The following is a 7159-nucleotide window of genomic DNA, read 5'->3' on the forward strand; positions in this document are numbered from 1 at the left end:
CCCGACTCTGTCTTCACTGCCGTCTGCACTACACCACCACAACCCCCATCCTCTGCGCCTGTCCCCTCTGAGGCTATACCCCTCCCGTTGGGGGTTATCCCACCAAGCTGCGCACCCACCATCAGCCTCAGCGGACCCTGCTGCAGCGGCGGCCACAGTGACCGCATCACAACGGGTGGCGTAGTCGACACAAAAGAACTTTAGTAACATCTGTAGAACTGCCACATCACACTGAGCTTGACGCCCTGGGCACGGGCCGGGTCACAGCCGCTCGGAGACTACAACCCCCCATCTGATCCGGTGCCGGGTATTCCCCTCAAAAAGGAATATGTCCCAGGGGGCGCGTCATATACACACACACACACACATACAGTATACATATACAGTACAGACCAAAAGTTTGGACACACCTTCTCATTTAAAGATTTTTCTGTATTTTCATGACTATGAAAATTGTACATTCACACTGAAGGCATCAAAACTATGAATTAACACATGTGGAATTATATACTTAACAAAAAAGTGTGAAACAACTGAAAATATGTCTTATATTCTAGGTTCTTCAAAGTAGCCACCTTTTGCTTAAATGACTGCTTTGCACACTCTTGGCATTCTCTTGATAAGCTTCAAGAGGTAGTCACTGGAAATAGTCTTCCAACAATCTTGAAGGAGTTCCCAGAGATGCTTAGCACTTGTTGGCCCTTTTGCCTTCACTCTGTGGTCCAGCTCACCCCAAACCATCTCGATTGGGTTCAGTTCTGGTGACTGTGGAGGCCAGGTCATCTGGCGTAGCACCCCATCACTCTCCTTCTTGGTCAAATAGCCCTTACAAAGCCTGGAGGTGTGTTTGGGGTCATTGTGTTGTTGAAAAATAAATGATGGTCCAACTGTGACGCGAGTCACTACAGAAATAACAGTCTCAGAAGAGGAGAGAAAAGACTAATATTACTGAAAGAAATATAATATTAGAGCTACTTACTAGATAAAAATAGGGAGGTCAAACAATCCAAAGTCAAGTCCAGGAAGATGGCGCAGTACAAAGGGAGCAGACAAAAGAGTAGTCAGATAACAAGCAAATGGTCAAAATCCAGGTAAGGGAAAATAGTCAGGCGGGGTCAGGCACAGAGCACAGAGAGATCAGTCCTACACAGGTAATACCAAATGTACAATTGACACTGGGTGAAGGAGCTAGCATGCTTAAGTAGAAGACTAATCAAGGGAAGTGAACACAGATGATTGCAGAAACAACCCAGCAAACCCAAAACAGACTGACAGCCTCCACACAATAGTAACCTAGCAGACAAGGAAAGTGTGGAGACCGTGATACCAACTAAACGCAAACCGGATGGAATACCATGCCGCTGCAAGATGCTGTGGTAGCCATGCTGGTTCAGTATGCCTTCAATTTTGAATAAATCCCCAACAGTGTCACCAGCAAAGCTCCCCCACACCATCACACCTCCTCCTCCATGCTTCACGGTGGGAACCAGGCATGTAGAGTCCATCCGTTCACCTTTTCTGCGTTGCACAAAGACACGATGGTTTGAACCAAAGATCTCAAATTTGGACTCCTCAGACCAAAGCACAGATTTCCACTAGTCTAATGTCCATTCCTTGTGTTCTTTAGCCCAAACAAGTCTCTTCTGCTTGTTGCCTGTCCTTAGCAGTGGTTTCCTAGCAGCTATTTTACCATGAAGGCCTGCTGCACAAAGTCTCCTCTTAACAGTTGTTGAAGAGATGTGTCTGCTGCTAGAACTCTGTGTGGCATTGACCTGGTCTCTAATCTGAGCTGCAGTTAACCTGTGATTTCTGAGGCTGGTGACTCGGATAAACTTATCCTCAGAAGCAGTAGTGACTCTTGGTCTTCCTTTCCTGGGGGGTCCTCATGTGAGCCAGTTTCTTTGTAGCGCTTGATGGTTTTTGCAACTGCACTTGGGGACACTTTCAAAGTTTGCCCAATTTTTCAGACTGACTGACCTTCGTTTCTTAAAGTAATGATGGTCACTCGTTTTTCTTTGCTTAGAATTTGTATTATGGCAAGAAAAAAGCAGCTAACAGTCTATTCAGTAGGATTATCAGCTGTGTAGCCACCTGACTTCTGCACAACACAACTGATGGTCCCAACCCCATTTATAAGGCAAGAAATCCCACTTATTAAACCTGACAGGGCACACCTGTGAAGTGAAAACCATTTCCGGTGACTACCTCTTGAAGCTCATCAAGAGAATGCCAAGAGTGTGCAAAGCAGTCATCAAAGCAAAAGGTGGTTACTTTGAAGAACCTAGAATATAAGACATATTTTCAGTTGTTTCACACTTTTTTGTTAAGTATATAATTCCACATGTGTTGTGTGGCGCCCCTGAGGGTTCGACCGCCACAGGGATGCTGCACTTCTTTAATGGACTGTAGTGTTCCTCCTCTGAGGTAAGAACAGTGTGATAGTCGTGACCCAATCTTTGCATCCAACACCACACTTCTCCACCAGAGGGGGCTAGTATGTTACAGGGAGACTGGGGAACCAAGAGTGAGGGGAACCAGTTAGTGGGTGTGGGTGGAGGACCTACAAGTTAGTTACACTTTAAATTTCATATTTAATAAAAAGCCATCTTTGGTTTTGGTCTTTGTGCTGTTAAATACTGTGTGTTACTGTGCTCTCCCACTCTGATAGTGGACCCTGTGTGGGCCTGCAGAGGTCGGAGACACGGCCCTCGTACCCTGGTCTTGGGACGAGAGGCAAGTTGCAGACGGGGAATGTCTCAACCCGGCCAATGACCATGACCAAGAAGGCCTGGAGCTTAAGAGTGTGACTCCACAGCAAATGGATCCCAGGCAGGATGCAGACGGAGCGGTGTACGCCACCTGTCCTCGCCAACCTGATATATTCAGAGGGAGTCCGGCTGCAAGAGGGGTACCTACCCCCGACACCCGACCTTGCTACTCCATGTCCTGGTCGGGGAAGCCCGGTAGGCCCTGAGGATCCCACCGGGTACCGGACGGAGCGGAGCTGCCACCCGAGCCCTTGTTCTGAGAGGAGCTCAGAGGGAGACCCGGCCTATTTGCACACACACTGACAGGAAAGGATTAGGCCCGTAGTTCAGGAACACTCTGGTGTAGTGTCCCGACTGAATGCTGGACTTACTCGGAGGTTGTCGGACCCCCGTCTCTGGTGACCGAAGGACTCCGCGGGGAGCAGGGAGTCACCTTCCTCATGCCATCTATGTGAGTAAAGCCTTGGAAGTTCACCCCTACGGCCTCCGGACTGTTCATTCTGCGCCACACCACGAGACGCGGAGCCCGCATTCCTTCACTACTACCCCCTCCATCCTGTCCCTCTGCCCTGAGGCCACGCTCCGCCTGTGGGGAGTAGTAATAACTTTGACCGCCATAACACCATGCCTCAGCGGACTGAAGCGGCGCTGGTGGCCCGTCACCAGGTACCACCGGTGGCGTAGTCGTTAATCAGCCACTCAACCCGGACAAGCATACACCATCTCTTTTTTTACTGTGACGGCCCTGAGCACGGGTCGGGTCCGGGCCACGGCTACACCCCATCTCTCCATCACAGGACCTGACTCCGAGTCCCCCATCTCCCAGGGTAAAGAAAAGGGCTTTTTCGAGTAAGAGGCGTCAAAGCTGATTCATAGTTTTGATGCCTTCAGTGTGAATGTACAATTTTCAAAGTAATGAAAATACAGAAAAATCTTTAAATGAGAAGGTGTTTCCAAACTTTTGGTCTGTACTGTATATATACACACATATACAGTATACATATATATACACACACATATACAATATATATATATACCCAAATATTTTGATTATGTGTATATATATATATATATATATATATATATATATATATATATATATATATATATATATATATATATATATATTTCACTTTCTTACACTTTTTTTTACTTTTACACTTTGTCCCACTATGGGACTTTCATTTTTTGCAGGCCGATCGCTTGTACAGCATAGAGATGCAGCAGCAGCATCTCTATGCATGCAGCCTGTCAGCGCTGCACACGCACAAGTTATTTTGATTGTGCACTGCGCATGATCAAAGTAACTTTCTGGTGACCCGGATGTTGTCATGACGACATCGGGTCATCATAGCAACGATCGGGACCCCGTGCTCACAGTGCAGTTTTTGATTCAAGGTAAGAGAGTCGCGCTTACCTCCCCCCTGCTCCCGGAATGCTGCGATCGACTTAGTTCGCAACATTTCGAGGGAGCGGTGCGGCCCCACTCCTGGCACAAAGCATCGGGTGTTGGCTGTGAGAATCAGCTGACACCCGGCAGCGATCGCGCCAGCACAGCCTCTGTATGGGTGCGATCGCCAAGGCATAATAATACGCACCTGGTCCAATAGGCCCAGGTCGCAGGTACATATTATTACGCCTGACATCAGTAAGGAGTTAATATCAGATTTGTGGGGGTCCGGCACGTGGCACCTCCACTACTCAGTTGTTTGAAACTCCGGCAGAGGTCAGATGTAAACATTGTTGAGGAGCTGAACATCACAGCTCTGGTCACTGTGTAGTGGCTGCTACCTGGTGCTGCAGATCAGCTCCTATTACATGAATATTAGCTGACTTGCAGGACCCACAGTACAGTGAATGGAGCAGTGATGTTCAGATCTTCAAACTATTTACATCTGAGCGTTGCAAACAACTGATGGGTAGAGCCAGTGCCATGTGTGGGAGCCCACCTATCTGATATTGATAACCCATCCCCAGGATGGCATCTCAGTAGATACCATACCAGGATGGGGGACATTATGCCAGAATGGGTACATTATACCAGAATTAGGTCATTATGCCAGAATGTGAGACACTGTAACAGAATGGAGTGCATTGTACCAGGATGGGGGGCATTAAACCAGTATGATGGTCATTAAACCAGGATGGGGGGTCATTATACCAGGATGGGGGGTCATTATACCAGGATGGGGACATTATATCAGAATGAGGACATTATATCAGAATTGGGGACATTATACCAGAATTGGGGACATTATACCAGAATAAGGGACACTATACCAGAATGGGGTACACCATACCTGGATGGGTGACACTATATCAGAATGGGGACATTACATCACAATGATGATATTATACCAGTATGGGGGATATTATAGCAGCATGGGGGACATTATGCCAGAACTGGAGATACCATACCAGGATGTGGGGCATTATACCAGCTTTGGGGACATTATAGCAGAATTGGGAGCATTACACCAGCATGGGGGATATTATACCAGGTTAGAGACATTATACCAAAATGGGGACATTATATCAGAATGGGGACACTATACCAGGATGGGGACATTAAACCAGAATGAAGTAAATGATGCCAGAATGGGGACATTACCAGACAGGGGCACAGGTGGGGGAAAATGTCATAGCATAAGGCCCAGCATGTGGGAGATTATTACAAGAAGGAGCCAGGATGGGGGACATTACTACATAGGGAGAGAACACATATTTCTTTATAGGATCCAGAACGCTACAAGGGCCCATACATCTGACCAACATGCCGGTGGGGGCCTATCAGACTCTAGTTACTCCACTAGGTGGGACCAGATCATTTCCAGGACTCCTTGTTCTTTACATTGAAGATAATTCTTAATGACATTTGCTGTATGTTTGGGGTTGTTGTTCTGCTGAAGAAAACATTTGGATCCAATCGGACACCTCCCTGATGATATTGCAGGATGGATAAGTATCTGCCTCTATATCTCAGCATTGAGGGAACCAATAATTCTGACCCAATTTCCACCTCCATTTGCTGAAATGCAGCCCCAAACTTACTGGACCCTCCACCGTGCTTATGCATCACTATTGCCCACAGACGCTCATTATTGTACTGCTCTCCAGCCCTTCAGTGAACAAAATCTCTTCTGTAATAACATTTTTCATATTTTGACTCAACCGTCCAGAGCACATCCTGCCAATTTTCTACACCCTGGTTCCTCTGTTTTAATGCATAGTTGAGTCACTTGGCCTTGTTTTGATGTGGAAGATATGGCTTTTTCACCACAATTTTGCTATGAAGACCACTTCTGGCCAGTCTTCTCTGAACAGTAGATGAGTGAAGCTGAGTCCCACTGGTTGCTGCCAGTTCTGAGCTGATGGCACTGCTGGACATCTTCTGCTTTTGAAGGAAAGTAACCATAATGTGTCATACATCTGCTGCACTAAGTTTCCTTGGCCGACCACTGCATCTACTGACCTCGACGTTGCACATTTTCTTGTGCATCTTCACAAGTGCTTGAATGACACATCTTGAACCCTCAATCTGCTTTGAAATTTGTGCCTTAGAGACCTTGCTGATGTAGTATAACTTCCTTGTGTATTCTTGCTCAGTCTTGCCATGGTGTATGACCAGACACCTGACTGTATTATTACAAAATCCCTGACTTTGCGCAGGTGTACCTAGAAGAATTGACGCTGTTTTAAAGTGAAAAGTTGGTCACACCAAATATTAATTGGATCTAGATTTTTTGTTTGTTCATTCACTTGTATTTTGTTAATTGATTAAATAGATCATTAACATTTCTATTTTTGAAGCGTTCTTACTTTACAGCATTTTTTCTACACCTTTCTAAAGATTCTTTTTATGTGATTGTGTCTTTTATTTGCTCATTAATAATCTGATATATCTTTTGGTATTTTGTGTATAGTTGTTTTTTTGCTGTTGGGGTAAATTGTAGGATATTGATTTCAGAGGGGTTTCCTGATCCTTTGATTGTAGGAATGAGTGGTATATATGTGCTAATAAATTAGGACAAAACGTAGGAAATTTAGGAAAAAACTGAACATCTCAGCAGTAATAACATGCTGATTGTGATGTCATGAAGATGACTTGAATTTCCACCAATCAGAGATCAGCATGTTTCAGGTCACCCAGATAGAACAGTCCATGAAACATGAGTCACGGCCACTGTGAGGTCATAATGCTGATTAGAATTTCCACCAGTCAGAAAACAGAACCGCCCAGAAGAACCACCCAGGAGGTATGAGTCATCGCCACTGTGAGGTCATAATGCTAACCAATCACAGAGCAGCCACACCCAGATTTTCCACCAATCAGAGAGCAGCCACACCCAGATCTTCCACCAATCAGAGATCAGCAGTGGGTATAAATAGCC

This window comes from Phyllobates terribilis, unplaced genomic scaffold (genome assembly GCF_046119375.1).
Source record: "Phyllobates terribilis strain yellow unplaced genomic scaffold, ASM4611937v1 Scaffold_246__1_contigs__length_2949330, whole genome shotgun sequence".
Lineage (NCBI taxonomy): Eukaryota > Metazoa > Chordata > Amphibia > Anura > Dendrobatidae > Phyllobates > Phyllobates terribilis.